The sequence below is a fragment of the Tursiops truncatus genome, chromosome 17, assembly GCF_011762595.2.
Source record: "Tursiops truncatus isolate mTurTru1 chromosome 17, mTurTru1.mat.Y, whole genome shotgun sequence".
Classification (NCBI taxonomy): Eukaryota; Metazoa; Chordata; class Mammalia; order Artiodactyla; family Delphinidae; genus Tursiops; species Tursiops truncatus.
Genome location: NC_047050.1, coordinates 8,037,941 through 8,056,228, shown reverse-complemented (window position 1 = coordinate 8,056,228; position 18,288 = coordinate 8,037,941). Strand labels below are relative to the sequence as shown.

Genomic DNA, 18,288 nt, shown 5'->3' with positions numbered 1-18,288 from the left:
AGGCTGTGGATCTGGGGGTTGGGACCCCTGTCTTTTTTTTTTTTTTTTTTTTTTTAGGGACCCCTGTCTTAAAAGACTGAAAAATACATGTATTAGAACGTAACTGATCTCTGGATAAGGCCTGTTTTTCTAAACACACTAACAATAAAGGAAATATATGCAAATTCCACAGGTGATTTTAACAAAATTTAGAAATACTTTAGGGCTGATATATCCAGTTGTCTACATTTTACGCTCTACAATCCCAGGGAACAACGAGCAACAGTACATCTTTATTAAATGATCACATTAAAATAAAATCTAAAATAAGCTGGGTTTAAAAATGAAACAAATATAGTAGCCAATACCATACTATTTAAAAAGTTCTAGGGAACTCCCTGGCGATACAGTGGTTAGGGCTTGGCGATTTCACTGAGGGGCCCTGGTTCAGTCCCTGGTTGGGCAGCTAAGATCCCACAGGCCTCTCGGTGCACCCAAATTTAAAAAAAAAAGAAGAGTTCTTGAAATAAAAAGGATAAATTTTCCAGCTGTCAAAATGGCAAAGGTAAAATGCTGAAGAAATTGCAGTGAGATGGAGACCCTGTCAGTGTCTGGCAGTGTGAAGTGTGAATTGGCTTGCTCCTTCCAAAAAGAAATTTGGCCGAACGTATTAAGACCACTAAAATATGGGTATCCTTAAACATGAGACTTCTGTCCTTAAACATGTCCCTTCTAAGAACATCGGAGTTTACCGTACAGAATCATACTTATCCACCAAGACTGATGTATAAAAATACAAATCAGGGTGAAAAATTAGAAACTGCTTCAACAGCCACAACAGCAGATTGAGTCAATAAATCATGCTATCTTCATTTGCAATAATATTCTTTAAAAATACCTAATCGGGCTTCCCTGGTGGCGCAGTGGTTGAGAGTCCGCCTGCTGATGCAGGGGACACGGGTTCGAGCCCCGGTCTGGGAAGATCCCACATGCCGCGGAGCAACTGGGCCCATGAGCCACAACTACTGAGCCTGCGCGTCTGGAGCCCGTGCTCCGCAACAGGAGAGGCCACGATAGTGAGAGGCCCGCACACCGCGATGAAGAGGGGCCCCCGCTCGCCGCAACTAGAGAAAGCCCTCGCACAGAAACGAACACCCAACGCAGACAAAATAAATAAATAAATAAATAGCGTTCCCTTTAAAAAAAACCTAATTGCGTGAGAAATTACACACAATTTAATATTAAGTAAAACAAAGATTTTTTTTTAAACTATGTGCCACGCGACTCCAGTTGAGAGGCTGAGTGTCAGGAAGCACACAGGAGCACATGATGGTGGGTGGCCCACCACTGCACCGAGAAACAGAGAAAACCCACCTACCCAGAGAACTGGCTGGAACACAGCTGCGGGGAGAACCAAAGCAGAGCCTTTCTGGGTTACCCCCAGCTCGAGTCTGCTGCTGGGGCCCGGCAACAGCTGTCACCTTTGCTCTAGGAGCCAAGCTATAGCCTCTTAATGAAGCATCTCTTTGTGGGGAAAAGAGAAGGAAGGAAAGAAAGAAGAAAAAGAGAGGAAAGGAGGGACACAAATGTTCACGGTAGGGCCTTTCTGAGCGTTAGAATTACAGGAAACTGTTGATTCCCTTTTTTTATATGCACGGCACAGTCTCGGATGATCTCATAGCTTCTTCATTACACCCGCTCAGATCTCTAGGACCCCCTGCTCGGTCAGGAAGTCGTGTGGGACGGGATAGGAAGAACCCTACAAGTTAGGATCTGTCAGATCAAACCAGTCATTAAAGTGCCTCTTTAACTCATCCAGTCTCTGCCCGAATGACCCAGGTAAACACTCAGCGCTTCGGAGTTCTGTCCGACTCCCAGGACTGCCTGCCATCAGGTCCCATCATCTATCCTGATGCTCCCGGAAGGTCAGCCGCATAGCCTCTGGGCCTCACCTGTCTTTGAGTCCATCTGCCTTTGGAGAGGGGAAGGACCTGGTTCTGCCTTTTGTCTCGAGTCGGGATGTCTCTGAGTGTTGAGCTGCTTAGGTGTGACCGCGGGTCTCGCTCCCCTTCGGGCCCTCCAGCAGCTTCTCAGTTTTCTAAAGGATCCCATCAAACCACCGCCCCCTGGACAGGCTGCTCCACCATGGTCTGTCCGAAGGTTCCCAGAGTTTTGTCAAAGCTGGGAGAGGAGTCACTTTACCTCTCTAGACCTCAGCACCCTCAGCTCTTAAATTACTAATTGAACAAGTTTGAAAAAATGACCCCCGGGTCCATTTTGGTTTCCAGCTCAGTGCCATCAAGATTTTCAGAACAGAGGAGAACTTCCGTCTCCATGGGCCGCCTTGCTCTTCCACGCCCCCTACTGGCATTTCCAAACAACCTCCTAAAAATGGACTGCATCGTTCTGGCCGGGGGCTTGCTGCCTAGGCCAACTCTGACTTTAATCTGATAGAACCCTCTTAGGTCTGGCACAGAGCCTGGGCTAACTAAAAATATTCCCTTTTGCCTTACTGATCATTTGGCCCATGGATATATTTCTCTTAGGGACTTCATATAAAGGAATGATTACTTGAAGGCAGGATCTGAGAGTTTCTGGGTCCTCTGGCCACATTAATAACATTTACTTATACTGTGTTCCTTAATTAATGGTCCTCCACCCACCAGTGTGGAGAGAACAGTGTCGAGGAGGCAGGTTCCGGCTCTGCTGACCCCTCACAGGCTAAGTGAGGGCTCATCCGTTTGAGCTGATATCCCCCCTCTGCCCCCTGCACAAGCTGTGTGACCCCGGGGAAGTAACTCAGCCTCTCTTGGCCACCATTTCCTCATTTGTAAAATGAGGTCAGTGAACTAGATGATCTCTACCATCCTTTCTGTTTAGAAGCCTGTAATCCTTCTCGTTTTTGTAAGTGAAGCCCAGCTGGATCTAGGCCCTGGGGAGCTATTAAGGAACAGAGCAGGTGCTGAACGCTGGGAGAAGAGATGGGATTTCACGAAAAGAAAAAGCTGTCCGCCAAGGAACAATGCCAGGGCTGCATTTGTGAAATTTTACTCTCGACTCCAGAGGTCTGTGCTTGGTTGGATTTCTGGGTCCCAGAGGGATGTCTGAGCAAGTGGCAGGGGCGGGGGACATCGCGCCCCCGCAGGCCACATCTCAGAAGGAGGTCCTCTACCCGCTCTCACTCGGGAATCCCTAATTGCCTGCTGTCGCCATGTCGACTGCCTCCCTGTAAACACTCCTCAGGCAGACTTCGCGGCTCTCTCTCACCCTTTCTCCCTCAGGCTTGAGGACTGTCCCTTCCCCGCTCTCGTGCCCTTGGCCGACTGTTCTCTCCCTGCCCTTGGCCCTGGCGGCACATTGCCTCATGTCAACCCTGCGTCAGCACAGCCGAGATGAACGGAGGGGAGCTTGGCTCAGGTACCGGGACTTATGCCACAGCCAACTCATTCCTGACCGGTTTTGCTTCCTCACCGACCATGGAAAGTGGTCCAGGAGCCTCACAGAAGATCCTGACAGCAATAGCACATCTCAGCAGATCGGACCCCAGCCTCTGATTTCACCGGTCGGAAACCTGACTGCTGGGAGTGCCAGGCCCCGCTGACCGCGTGCCAGAGGGCACATCGCCATGTTGACTGTAAACAAAGAAGGAAAGTCTCCAAAGATCCTGGCCCCAATGGTCTCCATTCCTAGCCACAAGAAGTGGTTGGTACATTCTGTTTCAGCTTCAGGACACAGAATGTGCCAGAGAACAAGGCAGTCCTATATTAACCTTCAAGTCAAATCACCTGATATTTGTGGGTTCCGACATCCTTACAAATGCAGGCTGTCTCTGGACACCGCTGGTGGAGACCAGCCTGGGAAGAGGAATTGTGCGTAGACAAACCAAAAACTCTCCTTTCCCCCCACGCTCCTCCTCTCTACTTTCTACAAAATCTTGCCCTCAAAATTTATAATTGCTTCTTTTCATTGAAAGACATGTTCAGAAGCTTTGAGAAAATAAAATGGTGAGTTTTGCTAAATTTGAATAAAACAAAACAAAAACTACAAAGTGTGTCCACTCAAGTTCCATTTTCTTGAGCTTTAATCATAGTTATTGATAATAACACAACTAGGTAAATGCATCTGTGATTTGAAATTCTTGCCTCTTGAGACCATTAAAAAAGAAGGCAGAGGGCATTTCAATGCAGCTCTGCTGGGCTTCTGTTGGGATCCTCTATCTGTGGGTCGTTTCTCTGTTCAGTTTGGGGGCTGCCACAGATCCTCCAGCAACTGGAACATTTTTGTGTTCTGCTCATGTGCTTGGATTTTAACCTTTGAAACCTTTACTCTGCAATCTAAACAGTAATTGCTTACAGGACAGTCGAGTCATTGAGATGCTCTTTCCACAAATTCTTTTAGTGCTTCCCTCTACCCAGCTCCTTAGACTTGCTATTTAAGTGGGTACCAGATCCATCTATGAGCTGCAATTAGATTGGTCATTTTAAAAACAACACTCAGCTTACTCCATTTAGGGTAACAATGATTATTCTGAAGTGACCTAGAATGGCGTGTCCCATGCAGAGAAAACCACTTGCTCCTTAGAGATCTAGGGTGGAAGAGAACCACAGCAGCTATTCTATTGGCTCTGATTTTTTTTTTTAAAGACCTAACTATAAAAACTAGCAAAAATTGCACCATTTATGCTGAAGTCTGTGAGCTCTGAACACCCCCGTTTTCCTGCCGAGACCCACGTCTGCTAAGCTGGTAAAGACTTGGGCAGTATCACAAGCGTTAGAAGTTTACATCCAAGGCCAGAGACCAGGGACTGACCCCTGGCTTGTCCTTGTCCACCCGTGTGATCTGAGGCAAGTTATGTATACTTCTAAGCTTCAGCTTTCTCATCTGAAGAAACTGAGGAGAATCAAAGTATCCAATCACGCAGGGTGGTTGTGAGGATTAAATGAGATGGTGTGTATAAAGTGACAGAAACTCTTAATGTATACGCCCCATCTTGTTCGACTCCCCCTGGCTTAGGGGGACTGGAGATACATTTCTACTTGTCCACAACTTGGGAACAGGGTCATGTGTCTACACGCTGCCTACCCTGAACTCCTAGCCCCAAATCTAGCATATAAAAAGCCCCTGCAAATATAAACAATTATTATTCATCAGAAATGTGTTGAGGATACCACTTCCCACCTGATTCTCATTGATTTCTGTTTGTGAAGGTTATGCCTATGGCCCCGAGGGCTCAGACACTGCCTTGCTATTCTGGGGAAGAGTGAAAGGCTGTTCTCTCCACTGCGGGAGCGGAGGCAGCCTACAGTGAGCAGTTAGTATGGCCTGTCATTGACGCGAAAGAGTTCTTCCTAAAATGCCAGGATCCCCGAACTCCACCCACGCACTCCCATCCTGTGTGGGACTGCCAGGGAGGCACACTCTCCCTCCTGCTGGAGCAGCTGAATGAGAGCAAAGCTCCAATGTGCTTTGGGCCCCCGCCTGCCTGGACTCAGATAGAAGGCATGTCCATGCTCTGTCGATACAGGCGGGCCCAGCAGGGATAATTCACCTCTTCCTTTGGAGTAATTATCTACAGTTACTTATGCACAGACCTAGGGACCCCGAGCCACGCTGACACTCCAGTAGCAAGGGCAGGACAAAGGATGACAGGGCTCGTCAGACCAGGCCCTGTCCCTCCAGCCAACCAGGGACAGGATCCAGCCACCCTGCTTCCCCACTCCCTGGCTGAGAGAGACTTCTGCACTAGGGTCAATAATTCCCTGGTGCCGGGGGCCTGAGGTGAGATCCTGGACTAAGAAGCAAGCCATCAGCTCTGCTATCCATCCAACTGCTACCCCTTTCCTCTCCCCTTCCTGAGTTGGGTACGCAGGGAAGAAAAGAGTATCACTTACCCCCAGTGCAAGACTCACACTTCCAACCATTTCCTCGCTCTCTCTTTGGGGGAATCTTCTCAAAAAGAAAGGGAGAGAAAGTCTCCAAGAAAACCCTACCAAGCACTGGGTGTGCAGAGAGAAGGGGCTGGCATCTCGTTCTGCGAGTGGATGTCAGCCATGCGTAGCCCTGGGCAACAGACTGCTCCACTGGCCACGGCCACGCGAAGACCGGAGTGAGGGCGGGGCCAGGGTGGAGGGGGGATGGGCGTGTTTTACCCAGGTTGAATGGACCCCGTGGATGAAGCAGGTCCTTTCCCCAGCCAAGGGGACAGGCTGCCAGGAGAGGAGACCCCGGCTATGAGAGATTGGGGGTCCTCAGCCGGGACAGGCAGCGCTGGTGGCAGGCTTGGAAGAGGTCTGGTTCTGGGAGAAGGGAAAGGGATCAGCATTAAGCCAGAACTGAGTCTGAAGTTTTAAACTAGACGATACCAACCTAGATTTTTAAATAACCGAAAGTTGTAAAAAGCTATGGGTTCTTCCTGAGACTTCATGAAGAAATGAGAAATGGTTGATGGAGAACGGCCGACAGAAACGATGGGGAGAAAAATAAGAAAATAAGTCCTTTCCATGTCTGTCCTCCACAAAATCTCATACATGTAAATGACAGATATCTAGCAGTCCTGAATACCTCACAATGCAAACGGATTCATAATATGTAGACACTCCGTAAATTCTCATTTAGCCTTTTGAAGTATAAAATGACAAACTCTAGCATAATTTGTCTGGTAGATACACTAATATCTCCTACTTCCTAATTTTTTCACTTAGCAGAAAGAGAGAAACATGTCCATAATTCCCTCTTTAGTGATTTCCTTATAAAGGTTCAAACCTTTATATGTTCAAATGACTGCTAAGTTGTTTGATTAATTAATATTAGTTGATTAATAAGCAATGGTTTATTAATCAAAGATATTAAACAATTACTATCTTCTTCAGACATGCTAGAAAATAACCAACGTATTTTACCCTCTGTTAAAGCTTTATGGGGTTATATAATTTTTATATATTATTTTACTTTCCAAAGATTCTAGGAAGTCAAGACTAAAAATGAAAAGAATCCGCAAAATTAAGCGAAGAGCTAAAGACATGATCAAATGTGGTTTATTTTAATGCAACCTCTCAATAAATAATATAATTCATGCTGTTATGCTTTGCTCAAGAGGCCCTACTTATCATAGGGGGAGATGTGAAAATATGGCCAGGTAGTTGCCATGGTAACTGCTATGTTTTTGATGTTGGGTCAGAAAGTCCAGGGGTAAGGATAGCCCAAGATCGATATTGGGGTTTGGGGAGGCTCTCACTAAGAAAGTTTCTAGATCCATGGATATTCACACAGTAAAGAGACTACGGATTACATCATGGTGGCGTCCAAAAACCAACCCAACACTGCAGATCTGGGTTGCAGCTCCCAGTTAGTAGACTTTCTATGGGGAATGAACCTTTCAAATGAAGGAAGCTAGTCTGGGAAAACGTGAGGGTTAAATAAGACTTCTTTTTGACCCAAGCTTCTCATTCTTAAAAGGTCCAAAAGCTTTCCGTATCCACAAGAGCCCCCGATGTGGCTGACCCTAATAGACACACCTCTTCCATATAGATGCCTGGAGGTCCCCGATGCAAACTATACTTTTAAAATGATCCTAAGACTTTTCTCAGGGCTCCTTCTTTGGTTGCTCCGTCGACCACAAGGGTCGGGAAGCATCTAACTACGGCAGCAAAAGACATACAGGAGGTCGCTATGACTGCCTCTCCCATATCTGCCCTCGCACACACCCATCCCTGTGTTGAATGAAGTGGCCCTGCCCTCATTTCTAGGTATGGGTCCCTACTGGTCTAAGCCAGGTTCTCAAACCTTCGTGTGCACAAGCGTCGGCACCCAGAGAGCTTGTGCAAACAGTGTGCATTCCCAGTTTCGGATTCAGTTGTCTGGAGTGGGGCCTGAGAATCTGTATTTCCAGCGAGTTTTCAGGCGACCTGGATGCTCCCCGGTTTCCTGTCACTTGCCTCCACTGCACTTTAAATAGTACAATAGGTGAATTCAAAAAGCGTTCGCTACACTCAAGAAATGAAAACTCTCTGTGTGCCAAGGGGGTAGGGGAGTTACGGGGGTCGATTTACTTTAGAGCAGTGGGTCTCAGCATTGACCACCTGGGGCTCTCTAAAAAAAAGAAAAAAACTGAGACCCAGCCCCTACTCTCAAGAGATGCTAATTTCATTGTTCTGGGGAGGCCTGGGCATCAGTATTTTTCAAACTCCCCCAGAGATTCTAATGCCCTTTTTAGTGGAAGCAAGGGACCCAGTGGACTCTAACAGGGGGCCTGGTCCAGCTGGCCCTATGGATTCAGATAGCTTTTAGGGAAGATAGCTTTTCCGGGTCCTGGATCTCCAGGTAAACGGCATTGTCCAGTTTTGCGTACTAAGCCACGTGGCTAATTCTGCTCAACCCAAGTGGAAGGTCTGAGTAGATGAACAGGAAAAAGAGAAGGTGAACAAAAATAGCAAATTACAAAGTACACAATTAAGATTAAATAGTAGTGATGATATGTGCCTTACAGTACACTTTGAACGAACTTGGATACTTACAGCTAATACTTAAGCAATACTTACTGTATTCCAGAGACTATCCTACGCTTTAACTATTACCTAAAGGATTCCTCCTAATAACTTCTAAGGAGGATGCTGTCTTTCTCATGATCCTTTTCCAGATGAGATTGTTGACGCTCAGAGAGGTTAGTCACAGGCCCAAGGCCACACAGCCAGGGAGTGGAGAGCTGGGATCTAGACCGAGGTGGTCTGTGTGATCAACCACTGTGCTACATGCTGCCCATCTGCTAATACTGACATTTGGAATACTTAACCTATTCACCCAGAAAAGCAAAGCAGAAACTGGCTACACAGTAGTTCCTGTCCGGGGTTAGCACACAGCCTTTGAGAACTTCATCTGTCACTGGCCCCCCCTTTAGTTTATTCCTGTTACAGAGCTTCCCAGATCTTAGAGAAAAATGCCCTTTTCGCATGGCCGAGCATTCTCCTTGCTGATGTAAACATCAGATAAGAGGACCCACGTGAAGGCTGTTAGAAACGTGCCTGGTACCACACAAATGCTCCGCCGCTCAGCTGTGCACTGAATCCCGGGTTTTGCTTCAAGGGGCATGGTGTCACGGGGGCTTCATTTCAGACTCTAGTGGCTTAAATCCCACCGTTCTGCCTTGAGCAAGCTCCTTTGTCTCTGAGCCTCTGTTTCTCTACCTAGAAAGTGAACTAACAATGGAATTCAGTAATTAGAGTTATTATGGGGAATAAAGGAGAACACAGGTGGGTACTCAGCATGAGGTAAGAGCCAGCATGGTGAGTGTACACCTCACCACAGGACGCATGCTGTTCCTTCTCTGGTTTACAGTCGACCTTGAACTGGGCTGGTCTTCTTATATGCAGAATTTTTTTCAATAGTGAATACCGGACTGTACCATCCTAGGTTGGTTGAATCCGCAGATGCAGAAGCACAGATACAGGGACTGACTCTGGGACTTGAGCATCCGCGGATTTTGGTAACCATGGCGGGTCCTAGAACCAATCCCCTGTGGGTACCAAGGGATGACGGTATTTCTGTTGACAATGTCTTGCATAGGAAAAAGATACTTAATAAATGTTTTTGAATAAATTAATGAGTGAGTGGATAAGACAAACCACTTAACTGTTGGTTTTAACTCACTCATTGAAATTCAGGGAAACCAGAAGCAGCTGTTTCTCAGAAAAGTCACTTCCCTTTGGAACTAAACACAGAATCCCACAGACCTCAGTCTGTCAGGGTACCAGTTTTTTATCTTCCCACCACTTCTGGTATTCGATTTCTGTGTATTTTCTTTCCAAACAGGAAACACCTCTTCAAACAGGATTTCTCTGTCTTGATCCTTCCTGTCTCATTAGTCTAGTCACTGTCTTAGCACAGGTTGGACAACAGCCTTGGTTGGCCAAGCATTTCACAGTTTTAGTACCAACAGTCCTGTGTTCAAGAAAACCTCTCTCACATCACCCTCCTTGGCACCCAGATATCTTTGAACTGTAAAAGCTTAACATTTGGGTACCACGCACTGTAATATAAAATGTCTCAAAATAACTCATTCCTCTGCACCTGACCTTTGTCAACGAACAACATAGGCCTTCCCTCTCAGTGTCTTGTTTTGGATACGATCACGACGGGAAAAAGGTAAACACGAGAATGAATGTGTCATATTTATGGAAAATAAATACTAATTTTTTGGCAAAAGCCAAAACAGGAATTAATATAAAAAGAATGACGCATATCCCTTCAAGGTATTTTTCTTCAAGTTAGATTATTTAAACAGAAGGAAATGTGAGAAAATGCTTAGAATGAAGCAAAGAGCATCAAGTTCTCATGAAAATGTAATGGTGTGGTTTCAGCTCAGGGTACATCAAAGGTTTGCTGGAAATGCGATTATACACTTTGCCAGAATCAGATTCTACAGCTGTGGGCCTGATGAGAAAGATTGTAAAATCGCTCACACAAGAAAGGAATAGCAGTTCTCACTGAATCCTTAAAGGGCTAGTTCCTCACAGCCAAGTGGACTTCATTGTTAATGAGAATTCGTTCAATATGGCACTGGTCTATGATAGAATCTTGTTTTATAAGGCAATCTGCCTGGATGTTCATCTATTAGTACACAGCTCCGGACACACATGGATGTCATGGGCCTACTGGTAACACTTCGTTTTGTAGTATGCCTTTCAACTACTATCAGAACTTATTTATTAGAACCAGGTGTTGCTGTAATATAGAACTGCTCCTGAAAGGCTAAATTTAACATGGGAGCTGAGCAAGGAAAAACAAGTTTTCGTAATATGACAGGTGTTCTTCATGTACGGTAGTCACCCCCTCATCCGCAGCCAGTACATTCCAAGACTCCAGGGGATGCCTGAAACCATGGATGGTACCAAACCCTAAATATACCATGTTGTTCCCTACAGATAATACCTATGATAAAGTTTAGTTTATTAAGTAGGCAGAGTGAGAGAATATGCAAACTTCCAGCATCACTACTCTTGCACTTCGGGGCCAATGTTAAGTAAAATAAGGGTTACGTGAACACAAGCACTGCCACACTGTGTCAGTCAATCTTACTGGCTACTAAGTGCCTAAAGGAGAGGAATCGCTGGGCAAAGCAATGATTCACGTCCCAGGCGGAACTGAGCGAGATTTCATCACGCTACTCAGGACAGCGCACAATTTAAAACTTATAAATTGTTTATTTCTGGTATTTTCCACGCAATATTTTTAGGCCGTGGATGACCCAAAGTAACTGAAACCATGGAAAGCAAAACCACAGATAAGGGGGGACTCCTGTAATTCTAGAAGCCCAGGTCATCAGAAAGGAACCCTCACTATGGAGAACAGTATGAAGGCTCCTTTAAAAACTAAAAATAGAGCTACCATAGGAGCCAGCAACCCCAGTCCTAGACATACACCCAGAGAGAGCCATAATCTGAAAGGCCGCGTGCACCCTGCTGTTCACTGCAGCACTATTTACAATAGCCAGGACGTGGAAGCAACCTAAATGTCCATCAACAGAGGAATGGATAAGGAAGCTGTGGTACATGTAGACAATGGAATATTACTCAGCCATAAAAAGGAACAAAATAATGCCATTTGCAGCAACATGGATGCAGCTAGAGATTGTCATACAGAGTGAAGTAAGTCAGAAAGAGAAAGAAAAATATATACTATCACTCATATGTAGAATCTAGAAAAATGGTGAACTTATTTGCAAAGCAGAAATGGATGCAGAAAACAAACTTATGGCTACCAAGGTGGGGAAGGGAGGGTGGGATGAACTGGGAGATTGGGATTGACATATATACACTACTATATACAAAACAGATAACTAATGAGAACCTGCTGTATAGCACAGGGAACTCTACTCAACGCTCTGTGGTGACCTAAATGGGAAGGAAACCTAAAAAAGAGTGGATACATGTATATGTATAACTGATTCAATTTGCTGTGCAGCAGAAACTAACTCAACATTATAAAGCAACTATACCCCAATAAAAATTAATCAAAAAAAAAAAAAAAAACAACGAACTCTCATTCATTCTAAATACTTTCCAAAGAGAAACGCATTACCTCAGCTGTGCCATCTTTAGACCGCAGTACCTTCTGATGTCCTCACTAGACGGACATTAATCCTCATTTTCTGACACCAGACCAACGATTGCAAATAGAACCAGTTACCTTCCCCCCATATCCCCACCTATTTGAGCCTCTTCCCTCCCCAGGCCCAGCGTTTAAATGAGAAGGCGCCACAGTATGGCCTGCATGATCGCCAGTGAAGAGGAGATGATTTTGATCTAGAAAGTCCACATGGGGAACACTCCAAAATTATGCTTCACTCTAAATTTTACTGATTTTAAGGGCAAACTGAGTTCTGCCTCAAATCCTGTTACAAGAAGACATCAAGATGCATGCCGAAGTGGAGAACTTGGTATTTCTTCACCCATTCACTCTGATCAGGTTAAAACAACACCAGCTATGAACAAAAATAAAGTGCTGCATGTGAAAACTGTCTTCCAGTTTTAAGGGCCAAGGCTCAAGTTGAAAAGCTTCAATGATCTTAAGGGTATGGACATTTTGTTTTCATTTTAAAAATAAAACATTTTGAGTGTCTTATATGTTCCAAGTCAAGAATGTAGTCACTCTTCAAAAACACAACTTCTGGGCTTCCCTGGTGGCGCAGTGGTTGAGAGTCCGCCCGCCGATGCAGGGGACACGGGTTCGTGCCCCGGTCCGGGAAGATCCCACATGCCGCAAAGCGGCTGGGCCCGTGAGCCATGGCCGCTGAGCCTGCGCGTCCGGAGCCTGTGCTCTGCAACAGGAGAGGCCACAACAGTGAGAGGCCCTCGTACCGGAAAAAAAAAAAAAAAAAACTTCTAATAATACCGTTGAACAATAAATTGTGGGCTGATTTTCCTTTTAAAAGTAACATCTATTCTTCACTAATTGATTTAGCCATCTTGAAAAGAGCCACAGGTTTTTAAAAAACTATTTGACCAGTTTTTTCATTTCTGGAACATATTTATCTTACTTCAGTAAGCATCTCTGCTCCAGTGCAACACTTGTGAGGCCAAAACAAACCTAGAGATTATCTGCACTGTAGTCAACGTCAGTAGTTATCACCCATGTATCTCAAATGGGAAATTCATGATTCTCCTTATTAAAAGGCTTACAGGAAATGTCTTGAGAACTAAGCAAAGATGGCCTTTTAGGGATAGTATTAGAAACCCAATTGGTTACACCATCTCTCATGGTATAATTGGAAATAGTGGACATGACATTTTCCTGTGCATTACATTTAGCAATTGCTACCCAGGAGGAAGCACTACCAGGACAGGCAAATGCATCCTGGGGATTAATGATAGCCCAGGGGTTGCCAAGGGACTGAGTTGATGACAAAATTCCATTAATTCCAACTAGTCATTTTGCCCTAGGATGTGCTGTCCAGATAAGTAGCTCTGACTATTTGTAGCGCGTGCAAATAGCCTGAAATACACACACCGACTTACAAAATTCATTCCCCTCCAGCCAAAATAGGATTTTTTTTTTCTTCTGGTTCAGGTTTCATCCTAGTGGTTCAATACCTGTAAAACTGTAAAGGGAACTGTGATATGAGTTTAGAAGAATCCCTTCAGAGTTGAAACTGCCTTACCAGGATTTGAGAATCCAGTGGAAACATCTCGCTTTCAAATCCCAACATGTTCAGCACATTGGAACGAGAGTGCCAAAGATTTCACTTACCAATAACAATGTGTGATATTTTTTAACTCGTTTCTCAGGATTTGACAAGTATAAATGATGGTCGATCCTAGTTCATAACTACTGGGCATGAAGGTTTCATGTTTTTTAAGCTTCTGTTTTCAAAACTATAAAATTACTCTGGTAAAACACAAATATGTATTTCTCCCAAAGTTATAGATGAGAATTCACGGTGCATTTACAGAGGATTAGAAAGCAAATGCCCTGCAGTCTGGTTAAGGACCATCTCCTCCCATCTCCCCGTGCCCTGACCCCGTCCTGTGACCCCACTGAACATGAATTAACCACATCGAGAGAGGTGCTCTGTTTACTTGTTCATCTCTCCCACCTACAAAGACTGTGAGCTCCTGAGCTCAGCTGCTGTCTCTTGTTTGTTTGTATACCATCTAGTGCCTGGGCAAGTAATAGGTGCTTAATTAAAGCACTGAACCACGAGGCTAATATAGTCAACCATATTCTAACAGAGAAGCTAAATGGTGACTTGAGGCATAATTTTGATCCAAAATGCAGTACTCGCAGCATTTATACTTTAGAAGAGGAAACGTACTTGAGCATTTCTCACAGGCTACTTCCTTCCACCATTTGGTGTTACTTTTCTCCCTTCAACACCAAATAGTCTGCACTATTGATACTGTGTATAAAATAGATAACTCATGAGAACCTACTGCAGAGCACAGGGAACTCTACTCGATGCTCCGTGGTGACCCAAATGAGAAGGAAATCCAAAAAAGAGGGGAGATATGTATAGGTATAGCTGATTCATTTTGCTGTACAGTAGAAACTAACACAATATTGTAAAGCAACTCTACTCCAATAAAATTTTTTTTAAAAAAATCCACCAGTCTGTTAGGAAATATAAAGGGGGGCAAATGGCATTGTAGTCCCCTTCATTTGGCCCCTGCCGTGACTTTCTTGTGATTCGTGGGGCATACATACTTTGGTGAACTAGAAACATCTGAAACCCCAACTCTCCAATCTGTAAATATGAGGGACTTTCTGCAAATCAAGATCAAATCCACCTACACTGATGAGATGCTATTTAACACAACTCTTGGAAAAGGGATAGAAAATGGTAGAAAAGCCTCAGAAAAGGTAATGAAAAGCTCTAGAGGAGCTGAGATTTCAAGAACTTGAGATTAATTAGGATAGTATTTGAGAAAAGAGAAGGCGGGAAAATCTAGATCCAGACAAGCGATGAGCAGACATTTTTGCGTGATGGACAATTAAGGAAGGTTAAAGATGCTTAAATCTGTGCTTTTGTTTTGAGTTAAAACATATTTAGAATAGCCTGGAGGTGGAAGGTACATGTTTCTAAAGGTTGTGTCCTGACATCATAGAAGAATGCCAATGAGAACCTTGCCCTAATGTCACAGGACCTGGATGCTAGAATGCCAGCACCCAAGCCAGGGCCTATGTCAGGGCAGAGGCTGGCTGCTTTGTGCAGGTCCCAGTGGAGACAGAAAACTGGATTCAAATCCTCATTACGTCTACAACATTTGTCAAACTCCCTTGGGTAAAATACTATTTCTGAACGTCCATCTTGTAATCCTGTTTTGAGGGGTGATAAAATCAATCTGGTTTCCCCATCTTGATCCCCACAAATCAGCCTCTTTTCTCTATTTAAGCACATTAATGTTAGAGTGTTTATGGCCCAGAGCCCAGCTCCTAAGGCAGCATCGCTGTCTTTGTGGGGAAGCTGTAAGGTGGATGCTAGCACGGTCTGCTAAATTCCATCCTCTAAACAGACCAGAGGGTGGAAAGGCCAGGCAGGTATATTTAGAGAGCAGACTGGCTTCCAGCGCACGTTTGTGGCCAGCGAGGCAAAGGCTCTTGGGGGGATCTTCCAAGCTAGTCCTAAGGATTCTAGACTCGCAGTCATATTCTCTTGACACCCAGTTTTTGTCATGTGACCATGAGATCCTAATGAATTTGAACAGTAAGGAGCCAGTGCTAACATTTAATCTACAGCCCTGTGAGACAAGCCAGTACACCCTCCAGTTAGGGGTGCTCTCCATTAGCAGGACTCGAAATTCAGCGTGATGGTAAAGGACTACCAAGCCCCAGGGCAGGCCTACCAAGGGGAAAGTAAAGGCCAAGGGGATATGTTCTATGTCCCCCAAATCCTCCTGTGCTGGAATCTGATTCACAAACTCGGACTGAGTGTCCACTACCCAGTTTACATGTTCACGCACCTGGGAAGGACCCAAGAAGTGGAGTGAACAGGGGGTGGAATGACGCCGAGGCAGGAGGAGAGCGCGATCTGTTGACCCCAGGTCAGCTCCCTGGGTAGAAACAGCACTCACATTCCTCTCCCCAGTGGCACAGCCATGGGAGCTAGTTCCTTCCCCAGGTCAGCCTCGATTTCCCTTGACCAAGTCATAACTGTCATTCTGAAGGCGTGTACAATTTTTTAAAGTTGGAGGACAACTGAGCTCTCCCATTGTCAATTGAATTCCACCTCTCTTAGCAGTGACTTGGAAACTTTTAAGCAAGTGAGGAGGATGGCACTCAGAAACACACACGCACACAAGCACTTTCAATTTCAATGCTATGAGTTCAGCATCATTGGGAAAAAGGGGGGGATATGAGGTTTCCAAGCCTCTTCTGGCTAGGCTCCTGCAGGTAAACAAAAAGCCAAGTGATTCTTCTCCATAATCATAGTTTTTTTAAAAAAAGACCTTGACTAAACTTTACCTTTGATCATTGGTAAACAAGCTAGCTCATGAGGCTGGCCCAATATAATGAGTTTTAACTCATAGACTGTCAAGTTCAGGAGCACAGTGTGACTTTGGTACAATTTTTCACCTCTTCAACTGTTTTTTAATTTTTTTTTTTTTTTGGCTTTGTTAGGTCTTCATTGCTGCACGCGGGCTTTCTCTAGTTGCGGCGAGTGGGGGCTGCTCTTCGGTGCGGTGTGCGGGCTTCTCACTGCGGTGGCTTCTCTTTTTGCCGAGCTCAGGCTCTAGGCGCACGGGCCTCAGTAGTTGCAGCACGCAGGCTTGGTAGGTGCTCGGCAGAGCCACTAGGTGGCTAGCGGGCTTTAGAGCACAGGCTCAGTAGTTGTGGCACACGGGCTTAGTTGCTCCGCGGCACGTGGGATCCTCCCGGACCAGGGAATCGAATTCGCGTCCCCTGTATTGGCAGGCGGGTTCCCAACCACTGCGCCACCGGGGAAGTCCCTCAGCTGTTTTTAATGTCTGTTCCCCCGATCTGTGTGCCACACAGCCTTGCTACAGCAAAAGTTTTGATGCTACTATTTGTATATAGCCAATTTAAAGCGACTGCTAGGCTATTTAATGCAGTCTAAAAACGAACTTCTAACCTTTAAGGTTTTTTTTAAACTATGTCCTTTGAATACCTGACTTCTGTACCCAAACCGTATCCCATTTCTCCATCTCATCTTGGACCACAAAGCTTCAGGAGGTAAGAGATGGGGCACATTTCTTGGGGAAAAAAAAAAAAGCTTTTGCAAAAGCTGAATATTTACTTTATGTCACACAATAGGAAACACGGTCAAAACATTTCCAGTGTGAAAACGGTTCTGTGGGCCCAGAAACTCAATTTTACAGCATTCACAAGGAAAAGAAGGATTCAAAGACTGAACCATCATAAACATACTTGTCAAACTGCTGCATTAACCAGAAAGCCGGTCAACTAATTCACGGTGGGCGATAGAGCTGAGAAGTGGGCTGGGATTCTCATGAGGTCCGGTTAGTGAATTCTTTCCCCATTATCATAGTTGCAAGGGAGGGCAGATTATAGCCAGAAAGTTACTCCAGGAGTTGGAAATCAGGGTGCGAAGAGTTGGACGGATATATTAGTTTTCCAATTCTGCCCTAACAAAATGCCACAGACTAGTTGGCTTCAATAACAGGAATTTATCTTCTCACAGTTCTGGAGGCTAGAAGTCCAAGATCACGGTGTCAGCACAGTTGGTTTCTTCTGAGGCCTTTCTCCTTAGCTTGTGGGTGGCCGTATCCCCCCTGTGTCCTCACATGGTTTTCCCTCTATATGTCTGTGTCCAAATCGCCTCTTCTTAAAGGACACCAGTTAGACTGGAATAGGGTCTACCCATACAACTTCATTGTACCTTAATTACCTCTTTAAAGACCTTATCTCCAATTACAGTTCCATTCTGAGGTCCTGGGAGTTAGGGCTTCACCACAGGAATTTTGGAGGGACACAATTCAACCCCTACCAATGGATGACTTCAAGGCTAGTTCACCAACATTTTCATAGCTTGGTACATCCATCCTCATTGCAAGGTGAGCCCACCGTGAGGATGTGCAGTTGCGGGGTCTCTTCAGGGTACTCTGCCTGACAGCACTGGAAACACCAGTTCTTGGCCCACGGGATCCCCATTCGAGTTCAGGGATGACAGTCCCACCAGTGTTGCAATTTTCCTTCAGAGTATCTTTCAAGCGATTAGATCTAACCTTCCTGGGTTGCATTTTTATTTCAATCTTGCCTCTCTCGACTGGCAGCTTCCTTGGATTTGGGCTGTTCCCTAACTCCTGAGTCACACATTTCTTATGTATGACTTATTCTCTT

At 45.1% G+C, this 18,288-nt stretch overlaps 2 protein-coding genes across 6 annotated transcripts in view; one reads left to right on the top strand and one right to left on the bottom strand.

Annotated features, from left to right (window-relative positions):
• LOC109548309 (uncharacterized) overlaps positions 1-18,288 on the bottom strand; it is a 54,423-nt gene that overhangs the window by 15,149 nt on the left and 20,986 nt on the right. The window lies entirely within an intron of this gene.
• Positions 1-18,288, top strand: part of ASPH (aspartate beta-hydroxylase) — a 418,870-nt gene that overhangs the window by 389,000 nt on the left and 11,582 nt on the right. For 2 of the 5 annotated variants that reach the window (XR_012327193.1, XR_012327195.1), the window contains one exon: positions 12,204-12,594. The exons of the other annotated variants lie outside the window; for them this stretch is intronic. The gene's annotated coding sequence lies outside the window, so the exon portion shown is untranslated. Of the gene's footprint in view, positions 1-12,203; positions 12,595-18,288 lie in introns of those variants that run through there. 5 annotated transcript variants of the gene reach the window in all.